The sequence below is a fragment of the Pongo pygmaeus genome, chromosome 11 (genome assembly GCF_028885625.2).
Source record: "Pongo pygmaeus isolate AG05252 chromosome 11, NHGRI_mPonPyg2-v2.0_pri, whole genome shotgun sequence".
NCBI classification, from domain to species: Eukaryota; Metazoa; Chordata; class Mammalia; order Primates; family Hominidae; genus Pongo; species Pongo pygmaeus.
In genome coordinates, this window is record NC_072384.2 from 67,916,405 (window position 1) to 67,929,437 (window position 13,033).

The following is a 13,033-nucleotide window of genomic DNA, read 5'->3' on the forward strand; positions in this document are numbered from 1 at the left end:
TAATTTTTGTATTTTCAGTAGAGACAGGGTTTCACCATGTTAGCCAGGATGGTCTCAATCTCCTGACCTCGTGATCCGCCCACCTCAGCCTCCCAAAGTGCTGGGATTACAGGTGTGAGCCACCGTGCCCGGCCAAAAATATGAATTCTTAATAATGTGCTTACCAGGGGCCAGTAAAGGATCTAGGCAGTGAATAAAAATTAAAAGAAAAATGCCCACATCTGACTGCAATCATATGAGTCACCCCAAGTGAGATCCACCTAGCTAAACCCAGTCAATCCACAGAACTTATAGGGATTATAATAAATTGTTGTTTTAATCCACTAAATTTGGAGTAGTTTGTTATGCAGGAATATGAGAACTAAAACACATCCTCAAAGCTCAAAAAGGGTGTTCCTGATTGGCAGGAAGCTCTTTTAAATCTGGATCCAGGTGCCTTCCATCTGTGGCTTCACCACCTTCAATACACGGTTTCCAAGATCACTGTGGAAAAGAAAAGAACATAAAGGATAATGCATGGGAGGTCTCTGTGTACCAGGTCAGGAAATGGGATCTACCACTTCTACTCACATTTTATTGGCCAGAATCCATTCACATGGTTACACCTAACTGCAAGGAAGGCTGGAAAATGTATTCCAGCTGTGGGTTTAATGAACAGCCAGTTAGTCTCATGAACTAATGTTCCTCTTAAGCCTCTTTCTTATTGGGTGTGGGATAGAAACAATGAAACTGGACAAATATCAATATGTCAGTCTCTTCTGATTCAAACAGTACTTTTACATTGTATTCCCTTTCCTTTCTCCTGTTCCTCACCAAAATGGAATCTGGGTGTTCGGGGCAAGGGAATAGGTAACACTGTGGCTTGAGAATAAGGGTGTCTTGGATCAGCACATGTGGGTTCTAGGGAGACTTCCCATTTTGCACTTGATTTTCTGATCCTTATTCTCTGCATAGAGTATGGTCCTGTTTGGCATTTATGGATGCCATGTCTCAACCTCAGCTGAAGTTGATGGCTTGGCCTGTCTCTACCTTTGGCAGCCTCATGGTACCTGGTACCACTTGGTACCTGGCAGGTCAGTGACCCTTTTGGGGCTTCGTGTCTCTTCAGTGGGGACACAGTGGAACTTCTGCCCCCTCCCCCTCCAACCACACCAGCATTCTGCTTATAGGCTTTGGAGAATATGGAGTTCTTTGGCTTGGATCCATTAGCTTGAATCTGATATATGAAGAACAGTGGCAGCCCAGTATGGCTTAGGAGGAAACTGAAAAGAAATAAAAGCATAAGCCATTAGATCTCAATCCTTCTCCTTCAAGCAGCCAGCATGGTTAAGTCACAGAGGACAGTGTCTCCTTTCCTATGGATCCTATCATACTTCTTGAAACTATAGTATATAATAGTTACATAATCAGAATATATTTTTTGAGATTGGGTTTTACATTTTTTGAAAATTTAAATTTTTTGACAAAGCACATAAGACATTTTGTCAAAAATTTAAATTTTTTGACAAATCACACAACGTAGCTATAGAAAAGTACAAATTTAAACTGAATAACTTAAAAATTATAAATATGACTAACATTTAAAAGAAAGAGGTAGAGATAGCACAAGTATGGTAAACTTGGCCAGGCGTGGTGGCTCACACCTGTAATCCCAGCACTTTGGGAGACCAAGGCAGGCGGATCACCTGAGGTCAGGAGTTCGAGACCAGCCTGGCCAACATGGTGAAACCCTGTTCTCTACTGAAAATACAAAAATTAGCTGGACGTAGTGTGGGCACCTGTAATCCCAGTACTTGGGAGGCTGAGGCAGGAGAATCACTTGAACCTGGGAGGTGGAGGTTGCAGTGAGCCAAGATCGTGGCACTGCACTCTAGCCTGGGCAACGGAGTGAGACTCCCTCTCAAAAAAAAAAAAAAAACTATGGTAAACTCAGCTGTCATTGAGGCAAGACAACAGATACTTTCTAAAACAGATAAATCAAGAACTATATGTATTTAAAGTTAAAATGTTAAGTACTAAAAGAAAAACAAACACGAAAGCAACAATAGCAACGTCGCAACTCTGGGGAATGGAAGTTGGAATGGAGGGTGAGAGAAAGGGATACTTAAATTTCCATTTCAGAATTCCTGTGCATTCCATTTGAGTAAATTTTAAAACTCAGAGAATACTTTAACTAGTATTAAATACTGCACTAATATTAAATCTTCAAACAGAGACATCCTCATCAATAAGAAAATGCTTACCTAATATATATTTATGAAATTTCATATAGATCTTAGAAAAATGAAGTAAATGTAAAGATGTGGACATTATGGAAGGCTATCCATGATGTAGCATTAGGTGACAGAAGTGATTTATAGAGCAATATGGTTAGAATGCCCTTTTATGTCAAAATTATCATGTTCACATATACAGTTATATGTCACATATGTAAGTACCCATTTGTGTATGCAAGGAAAAACTGTATAGGGATGTGCCTCAAACACTTTGGAATGTAGAGAAGGAAAGACTTTTATGTTTCACACTTATCTGCTTTTTTTTTTTTAACCTTTAAAAAAAGCAGCACGCGTGTTCTAGTTGTTATTAATGATAAAGTTATAATTTAGAATGTGAGTTTGCATTATGGCACTTCCTCTTACCAGCTGTGTAATAAGGGGAGAGTCATGCTACCTACCCCTTTGCACCTCAGTTTCCCCATCTTTACACAAAAGAACTCCCACCCATTGCACAGTGGTATGTGTAGATGAAATGTTCCAATGGAAATGCACCAATGTATCCTAGCAGCTTGTAGGGATTTGATACAAATTATATCCTTTCCTCTTTCTCCTTTCAGAATGAGAAATGGCAGTCGGGGTGACTCAGGAAGAGGGTTGGGTGGAGGGTGGAAAGTGAAGGGTGGAGGGCGGAGGAATGATTCAGACAGACACTATTTAAAAACAGCCCTCAGACGCACAAGGACGAAGCCATCTCCAGCTCCAAGATAACAACCCTCCCCTTTCCTACAATTTTCTTCCAGTTCCCACCCCCATCATTTCTCTCCTAGACACCTCTTAATATCTGTTTTAACCCAGCTTTATCTGTATAAAATGTTCAGAGGTTATTAAAATGTTCCAAGATAGAAATAGCCTCCTTTTTTCCTGTCCCTAAGTCATCACGCTACTTAATGTTGAGTACCTGATGCACTAAGTTCCTGAAGAGTAGAGTTCTGGCCAGGTGTGGTGGCTCACACCTGTAATCCCAGCAGTTTGGGAGGCCAAGGCAGGTGGATTACCTGAGGTCAGGAGTTCGAGACCACCCTGGCCAACATGGCGAAACCCCGTCTTTACTAAAAATACAGAAACACCTGTAGTCCCAGCTACTTGGAAGGCTGGGGCAGGAGAATCGCTTGAACCCAGTAGGCGGAGGTTGTGGTGAACCAGGATGGTGCCACTGCATTCCAGCCTGGGCAACAGGGTAAGACTACATCTGAAAATAAAAAAAGTAGAGCTCTGTTTTGTGATTTTTTTCCTCCAGGGCCTAACACAATGACTGACACATGGTACTTAATGTGTACTGAATAACTCCAGAAAAACCTTTCTTGGTTCTTTCCATAACATTCCCGTTGTTCTTATGCCAGGATCACAGTTAATTAATTAATTAGATTAATTAATCCCCAAACCAAAAAAAAACAACCATTTTCAAGGAAGTAATACATGTAAAATAGCTGATATTTATTTGCTTACTAACACAAATGCACAAATTGGTGAAAGTTCAGACTGAGGTACTGGTTTAGTGGAAGGAGGAAAACAGAATACTTCCAGTCACTGGATTTTTCTTTCTCTAAGTACTGGCTACTTTAAGTCAAACTACTCAGATGTCTAGGATCTGGCTTTTGTTGGCTGTTCGGAGGGGTCTTTGTTAGTTGTATGTCAGTGGAAAAGAGACTGAGATGATGGTATTTGGTTGGGATGCAGCAGTCTCAACAACCCAATCCAGTCCTACCTCAACCACGTGTCACACTCCCAGCCGCAGCTGCCCATGGAACAGAGAGCAAAGCCAGGCCATTGCATGCATTTTATTGCCATGAGGATTTCATTGCCATCCTCAACACAGATCCCAGCTGAGCTATTCTGGACCATGTTGATGATGCTTTGTGCCAAGGGTAGACATAGACTGAAGGAGGTGTGCACCACGGAAAGTAGGTTGGCAACTTCTTCTAAAACAGCTTCCAATTCTCTGTGCTCCAGCTTTCACCAATCCAGTGTTGAGGAACAGACAGCCTCTCAAGCAGATGCAGCCCTGCCCCTGCAACCCACCATCCTCAGGACTCCTCCTCTTTGGAGAAGCAGCAAGGGAAGAGGTAGGGCAAGGAGAGTGGCAAGGAGTAGCTAGAGGCTCACAGCTTCTTAGCTGGGACCTCCGGAGTCCTCCTGGACGATGGTTGCTAGAGAAGTGAGCGGCAAGGTGGGGGACTTAAGTCTCCTGGTTTTTAAATCCCAGGTTCTTCCGAGGAACCCCAGAACAACTTCCTGCTGTCTCTAATTCCTTCTCCCTACAGCTAACTTTGGAATTCCTTGGCTTGGCGTTGTTGACATGATAATAATTATAGTCATTTTCATTAATTGCTCCCTATTTGAGCCTAATTGCCATGGAGTACAATAAAATTATGCACATCATTCAATGTGCCATATTAACTTCAGATTTTATTCCATTATAACAGTAGATTTGGTTCACTTTTACATATTATTGCTCACACGACTTAGTTATATACACTTTTTTTTTTGATAGACAAAAACAAACCTATTTCAAGTAGCCAAATCAGTGTAACCAGCAGGGGAGCCTCAGGGGGGACTGGGACTAAGAAAAGGGAAGTTGTCTTTTTTCTGTCCTTCCCCTTTGTTCTTTTCTCTTTCTTCTGGTTATCTTTTTCTGCTTCTCCATGCACGTGGCAGCAGATGCTCTTCCACAGTGGGCTCCTGATGTTCGATGACCTCCATTCAAGTGACAAGCCTAGACTGATGGCTATTTTCATTCTGCTTCCAAATTCCGAGGAGGAAGTATCCAAGTAACTCAGCTTGGTTGATAATTTCTGATTCAATCAAGTGTGGTCAATAGATGGCATGACAGTTCAAGAATTTCAGGGGCTCCCAACCTATGGGTGGTTGGGTGTGTGAGGGTGGCAGTAGAGAAGCTCTCCAGTTTGCAGGGGTCCCCATGGCTGCGGACCTGTACCAGTCCGTGGTCTGTTTGTTAGGAACGGGTTCGTACAGCAGTAGGTGAGCGGCTGGTGAGAGCGAGCATTACTGCCTGAGCTCCGCCTCCTGTCAGATCAGCAAGTGACATTAGATTCTCATAGGAGCGTGAACCCTATTGTGAACTGTGCATGTGAGGGATATAGGTTGCACACTCCTTATGAGAATCTAATGCCTGATGATCTGAGGTGGAACAGTTTTATCCTGAAACCACTCCCCCCACCACCGCCCGCCTGGTCTGTGGAAAAATTGTCTTCCACAAAGATGGTCCCTCGTGCCAAAAAAAGTTGGGGACTGCTGCTTTGAGGCTTTCTGTAAGGTGGGGGGTAATAATGCAGAAAACCTGTCTCTTGGGGTGGTGGTGAGTGCTGCAATTGGCATTGTTCACAGGGTACTTTGCACAGTGCTGGCACATAGAAATCACTGAATATAACGTTTACCATTATTGCTGTTATTATTATCTCTTTGGGTCCTTAAAACATTTTTTCAGGATTTTTAGGTGGGTATTATTTCAAAATCCATAAAATCCACCTAAAGATTTATATGAGAAGAATCCAAAAATCTCAGGGAAATCATATGAAAAAAATTATTTATTTTCCTCAAATCTCTGAACAACAGTTTAAACATTTTCACACACTAGATCTAATTTTGGAGAGCTTGGAAACCTGGCCTGTAAGATTTCACTAATCCAGGAGGGGGCAGGCTTCCCAAACACAAATGCCCTCTGCTGCGGAGCCGCGGCTCCAGGAGAAACAAAGGCGCGTCGGTGAGAGCCGTTTCAGAAATCTAGCATTACCTTCCAAAAAATGTAAGAAATCAAAAGCAACTGAACATTTTCATGGCCTAGAAGAATCCCTGGCTGTGTCATCCAGAGGCACCTTGTCACCTGCCAGGCCGGGTCGGCTGTAAGCTTGTGAAGTAAGCAAAAGAAATTTCCCGTGTCCCCACCCACTCCTATCGTTGCCTTTGTTTCTGGTCCTCTGCCCGCTTCCTGCCTGTGCCTTCCTCATTCGTCTTTGTTCCCCTCTCCCATGACAATCTATCTTTGGGAAAAATAACTGTGATTTAAATGTTTAAAGAAATAAGGTTCCTAGGGATATTAGGTCGTTTCAAACACTTTCAAGAGCGTGATAGTCACTAACAAGGGAACTAGCCCTACCAGGACTAGTATTAAGAGAGGTAGAGGATTAGTGGCTTAAAGCAAGGGCATTGAAGGTAGATAGGGCTGGGTTTAAATCCTGGCTTTGGTGATAACACATTGCCAGCTCTGTGACCACTTCCCAGCTCCTTTACCCTGGGTAAGTCACTAAGCCTCTTTCTCCTCATGTGTAGAAGGAGGGTAGTGTTAGAACCTATCCCAGGATTTCCTCAGGATTAAAAAGGAGAGTGCGTGTCTAGTACATAGTATTTGGCACATAAGACATACTCAACTGTAGTTGTTATTATAATAAAAGTTTTATTATAGTGATATGATGTTAATAAATTATTATAGTAATATATTTTTTATTACTTTGGTTTTTTTCTTTTTATCATGGTCCTATTTTACACCACACATTAGACAATTTCTGGTGTATTACCTTTAGGTCTGAACTAGAGGAAAAGGGTACATTTTAAATGAAACATGACATGTTAGAACACAGAAAAAAATGAGCAGGATGAAGTTTCTGGAAACTCCTATAAAAATTTGTTGAAAGAGTTGTGGTCACTGGAACTGAAAAGTATGAGAATAACAGCTTAAGAGCATGCACCTTGAAATGCAGGAACGGCTGGAGGGAATCCGGAGGGGCCTGGACAACCCTAATTCTCTAGATCAGGAAGGTTTTGCCCTTGTTTCTGTTAGCTGCCCAAGGGGAATTACTGCCCCCATCTCAGTTTATGTTTATTTCTCGGTTTAGAGGTTCTCAGAACCAATGGAATGACAGACTCACGGTTATAAACTCTCAAGGGAAACTTTTCCTCTAGAGCCCAGACCACTGAGATAGAAAATCACCTTTATTGTCTCCCTGAGCCGATGGGTGCATTTCCTAATTCATTCCCTCACTCCGAGTATAGCCCTTCTGAGGACCAGGATTTCTGCAGGGGTTGCAGTTCCAACACCCAGCATTCTGTATCTCCAGGCCTCACATGCTGCCCTGGCCTGAGCATTCTAATCCAAGCCTCTAGGTGGCCAAGCCAGGCAACTCCCACCCTAAGTGGCTTTAGTATACATGCACGTACTCACTGCTCTAATTTTTCCTTCTCACTTCATTTTTGACTCCAGGAACTTTCTTTACTTTCTTCCAGCATTCAGCCATGTCTTAAAGGAGACTTGTTTTACTGGATCCAGAATTTCTGATTATTGTGGAGCTACGTGGTTTTTGGATTGTTTAGTTTACCATACACCTAGAGGCAGAAATTAGTTTAAAAATAATTAACAATTAAATACAAAATTTAATCACATTTAAAGGGAAGTTGGGAGTTCCTGAGGGGCAGATTTAAGCTATTAAAGGAAGCTGCTAAAGAGAGCTGTGGAATGGTGCGATCCAGTCAGCGTGGGCATTGGGTGGCTCTATGACGCCATCATGTTGACTGTCACATTAAATAATTCTGAAGCTGAAAGAATTTAAGGGAATGTTTGACCTGCCCCACAGTATATGTATTTAAGACTTAATGGGCCATAGGGAAAGTCAGTAAATGTTCAGGAGTCTTTTTCTGAAAAAATGTTCCCACCTAAGGGATTAAGGACCTCCTGTAGGGAAGGCTGGGCTCAGTGAACTATCCCACACCCTTAAATCTGTTTCTTTGTGCTTGTGGGGCAAGAATAAACTAAGAGCACCAGAGTTGTCATTAGGATCAATGGAATATATTGGTTGGAAAAAAGGAATACTCAAAATGCTGCTTCTCCTTCTTTCACGTTCTGCTCATTCAGGTAGTCTTTTTAGTTCTGTAATACTTTACAGTGTAAAGAGTTTCTCTCTTATATACATTTTGTTTGTCACAAAAGCCATGTGAAATAGACAGAGATTATTGTCTCCATAGCAATTTGTTTAAGGACACACAAGAGTAAGTGGACAAGATAGGACTTGACTTCCTGTCTTTAGGTTGGATCATGGGATGCCAATTCTTTTGTATGAATTGCACTCATTCTCAAGTCTCTGACACGTCAGGGAGAACTCTGGTCATCTCTTTGGGAGGCTGTTGGTCTCTAGTACAGATTCTCTGCTCTTACTTGGTTTGTTTGATTCTAAAGATGTCTTACTTGGCTTCTCTGATTCTAAATTGTCTTTGAGAAGAGAATATGGTGACTCTTCATTCCACTCTATGACTCAAATCCTATGCCTTTGGTAATCTCCTACTAGATTATAACCACAATCAGTTATACATGAATCACCAAACCAACTCAGCACACACATATTATGTAACGTAATAGCTCCTACAGACAAACTGTGGCTTGGGCCCATTATTTTAGATCCTGTTATCCAGGTAAGTATAGTAGGTCGCAAATGTTAATGGTCAACCAATTAGACTGGAAAAGTAATCATTACAGCAGGTCAAAAGTCTCGAGACCTTTAAATGCAGGTATGTATGTAAAGCAGCATTGAACGGGAACACTTAAATTTCTTTCCACCCTCTAATTATGCTCCAATCTCAAGTAACTTTGCTCATTCATCATAGAAGATGGAGTACTATGTGAAGACATAAGGGGTTGCCCTGGTCATTTGCCATAGTCTTTTTATGAGGTTACTTCTCTCTATAGAATAGAAAGTGCTGGCTCCATACTATTTTACACTGTTTTGAATTCATTTCTTCCCTGTTGGCTTTACATGAAGGTTGTGTGTGCCATGGGATCACTAACCTTAAGCTCGGCCTGGCTAGTGGGAACATTCACTGAAGACACAACATCAGGCTGTTTTTACCAGTTGATCACATTTATTTTTGTCACAAACATCATTACATACTTCCCCCTAGAAGCCACAGAAAGACATTGTCATAACCAGAAATAATTAGAAAAAGCACAGAATAAAAGAGGCAGTTCTGGTTACAAAGACAACAACAAATGCCAACAAATATTGTCAATACCCCTTTCATCTCCCTGGCCTTGGTTATAAAAATATGATGATGCTATTAAGTGCTAAAAATCACTAATGACATTGGAAACTCTCATCTATTAAAGCAAATGCAAGATGGAATATACTTATTGTAGGAAATAAAGAGGTTTGTTAATGACAACCACAACAACAACAACTCATAACTTTGGGAACAGTCATGTGATAAAGACGTGAATTCCAAGATCTCAGTCATTTCCTCTCAGTGAAACATTATCAGAGACAAACAGAAAATCAATAAAAGATTTCAGTCTCATAGAGTTTGTGTAAATATTGTAGAAATGACTTTCACAAGAGTGATAAGCACAGCCTTATCACATTTAATTCAGCTGAGAAGTCCAACTAAAACATAAAACTCTAATGACCCCCTCTGATGGCCAGAAGTTTTATAACAATGAAAGTAGCTGGATTTATACTGTATAAGCCAACACTTGAGCAATCATCCATGCAGCCTTGCTGCCTCGACAGGTTGCCAGCACCTGCCTTCCCACTCCTCTGATGCCAGGTAAAAGTGAAGTTTGCCTGTGACGCTCCCAGATTCCTGAATTCATCCCTATTCTCAAAGGAAACTTTTCAATCCCATTCAGACACTTCCCAGCTCTCAAAAAAGACAAGGAAACTAATTTCTACTGAAGTGTGAAACTAGTGATAGTTTAACATGCACCAACTTATTTTTCCTAGAAGAATTGCAGTTTAACAGGAATCAAAATTCTAACCTACAAGCAGAGCAGAACTGTGTTTATTGTGTGCTATCTTTTGGTTAAGGAACTATATAATTGTATTTGCTTATATTTTCAAAAAGAAACAATGAAAAGATGAGACAAAATCTGACAAAAACAATTACCTCTTATATAGGGAGGGAGGAAATGGGGTAGAAAGCACATGAAAGCAATCCTTTTCTGGATTTACTTTGTTTTGTGCTTTTTACTTTGAAACAGAGGTGTGTGCTGGCCGGGCGAGGTGGCTCACGCCTTTAATCCCAGCACTTTGGGAGGCCGAGATGGGCAGATCACGAGGTCAGCAGATCGAGACCATCCTGGCTAACACGGTGAAATCCCATCTCTACTAAAAATACAAAAAAAAATTAGCTGGGCGTAGTGGCGGACGCCTGTAGTCCCAGCTACTCGGGAGGCTGAGGCAGGAGAATGGCGTGAACCTGGGAGGCAGAGCTTGCAGCGAAGCCACTGCACTCCAGCCTGGGCGACAGAGCGAGACTCCGTCTCAAAAAAAAAAAAAAAAAACTTTGGGAATCATATGTAATAATTTAGAAAAAGGAGGCTACAACATGACCACATGCTATTTATCTGAGGAATCCAAGAATTTAACATTTGAAAATCAACTTAATGTAATTCACCATATAAACAGACCAAATAGGCACAGAAAAGCATTTGACAAAACATGACATCTGTTTCTCATTAAAAATCTCTCAGCAAATTTGGATAAGAAGGGAATGTCTTTAACCTGATAAAGGGAATCTATGAAATAAACTATAGCATACATCATACTTGATGAAATACTGAATACACTCCCACTAAGGTCAGGACCAAGACAAGAATGTCTCCTCTCACCACTTCTATTTAACAGTGTGCTTGAGATTCTAGCTTGGGCAATAATGGGAAAAAAAAAAAAAAAAAAAAAAAAGAATAACAGATGTTCAGATTGGAAAGGAAGAAGTAAAACTCCCTTTATTCCCAGATAATGTGATAGCTTACATAGGAAATCTGAGCAAATCTTAAAAAGCGCCTAAAACTAATAAATGAGCAAGGTTGCTGGATACAGGATCAGCAAGCAAGAATCAGTTGCGTTTCTATGTACTTGCAACAAACTATCAGAAATTTAAATAAAACAATGCTGCTTACAGTAGCATAAAAATATGATACATAGATGTAAATTTGACAAGATATGTGCAAGACCTATATGCTGAAAGCTACAAAACATTGCCAAAATAAACTAAAGCAGATCTAAATAAATAAAGATGTCATGGTATTGAAGACTTGATATTGCTAAGTTAAAATTATCCCCAAATTGATCTATAGATTAAACACAATCTCAATCAAAATCTTCACACACTTTTTTGGTACAAATTGACAAGCCGATTCTGACATTTATATGGCTATACCAAGGACCTAGACTAGTTAAAGCAATTTTGAAAAGAAGGAAAAAGTTGAGAACACTAAAAATTACCTGATTTCAAAGTTTATAAAGCTACAGCAAGACACTGTGGTACTGGAGTCAAGTTAGACAAGCAGACCAAGGGAACAGAATAGAGTCCTGAAACAGACCCAAACATAAATGAAAACTTGGTTGTTGATAAAGTTTAAAGCCCAGTTCTTGGACAAAAATGTAGCCTTTCAACAAATGGTTCTGGAAAAAGGGAATATCCATGTGCAAAATAAATGAACTTTGATCCACACGTTGTACCATATACAAAAATTAACTCAAAGTGAACAATAGACCTAAGTGTAAAATCCAAAAACTATAATACTTCTAGAAGAAAACATAGGATAAAATTTTTGCAGCCTTGGGTTAAGCAAAGATTTCTTGCATAAAATACCAAAAGTACATATTGGGTGAAAATATTTGCAAATCATGTATCTGATAAATAACTTTTATCAAAAATATCTAAAAACTCTCAAAATTCAACAATAAGAGAAAAAACAACCAAATGAAAAAGGAGAAAATTTTAAATAGACACTTCACCAAAGAAAGTATATTGGTAGCAAATAAGTACAGGAAAAGATGCTCAACATCTGTAGTTATTACGGAAATGCAAATTCAAACTATCATGGATATCACCACATATCTATTAAATTAACAAAATTAGAAAGACTGACGACACCAAATATTGAGGAGGATGTGGAGAAACCCAAACTCTCATATACTGCAAGTACTTACAATGTAAAATTTGAAAAATTTTGGCTTATGCATATACTAACAAAATTGTCACAACAATTAAGATAGTGAACACGTCTGTCATTCCCAAAAGTTTCCTCATAATCCCATTTGTAATTCTCCCCTCCCACCATTTCCTGTTGCCCCCTTTCCCTTAGTCCCCAGGCAACCATGGAAGCCACAGATCCTTTCTCTGTTACTATAGTTTAGTTTTTTATACCTTTACATAAATAAAATTGTATAGTATGTATGCTTTTTGTCTTGCCTATTTCACTGGTGATAAATTTTGAGATTCATCCATGTCGTTGTGTGTATGAATAGTTCACTTCTTTTCATTGCTGAGTAATATTCCATTGTATGGATGTATACCACAGTTTGTTTATTCATTCTGTGTTGATGGACATTTGAGTAATTTCTACCTTTAGCTATTACAAATAAAGCTACTATGAACATTCTTATATGACATATGCCTTTCTTTCTTTGAATAAATACCTGGCAGTAGAAAGTCTTCATCATATGGTAGGGGTATATTTAATGTTTTGTGGAAGTCCTAAGCTATTTGAAAACCTTCTCAAGGACCTATTGAGGTAAGGATCATTTCTCTTAGAGATGAGGAAATTTGAGTCTCAGAAAAGTCATGTTGATTTACCCAGTGTCTCTCTGCTAGTAAGTAGTACAACCAAGTGCAACTAAGTTTGGAACAAACTTAATTCTTCTGATTCTGCACCCAGGAGATGCTTGCATAAGCCCATAGACATTCCTAAAAACCTAGTCTCACCACTAATAATGCCAGGATTTATACACTGTTAGTACAGAAATAGGAAC

At 39.9% G+C, this 13,033-nt stretch overlaps 1 long non-coding RNA gene across 4 annotated transcripts in view; it reads right to left on the bottom strand.

Annotated features, from left to right (window-relative positions):
• Positions 1-228: 228 nt before the first annotated feature.
• LOC129031280 (uncharacterized) overlaps positions 229-13,033 on the bottom strand; it is a 115,731-nt gene continuing 102,926 nt past the window's right edge. For 3 of the 4 annotated variants that reach the window (XR_008500997.2, XR_008500996.2, XR_010122928.1), the window contains exon 4: positions 229-483. This is a non-coding gene — a long non-coding RNA (uncharacterized LOC129031280). Of the gene's footprint in view, positions 484-7,355; positions 7,614-13,033 lie in introns of those variants that run through there. The other variant, XR_008500998.2, reaches the window with a different exon arrangement.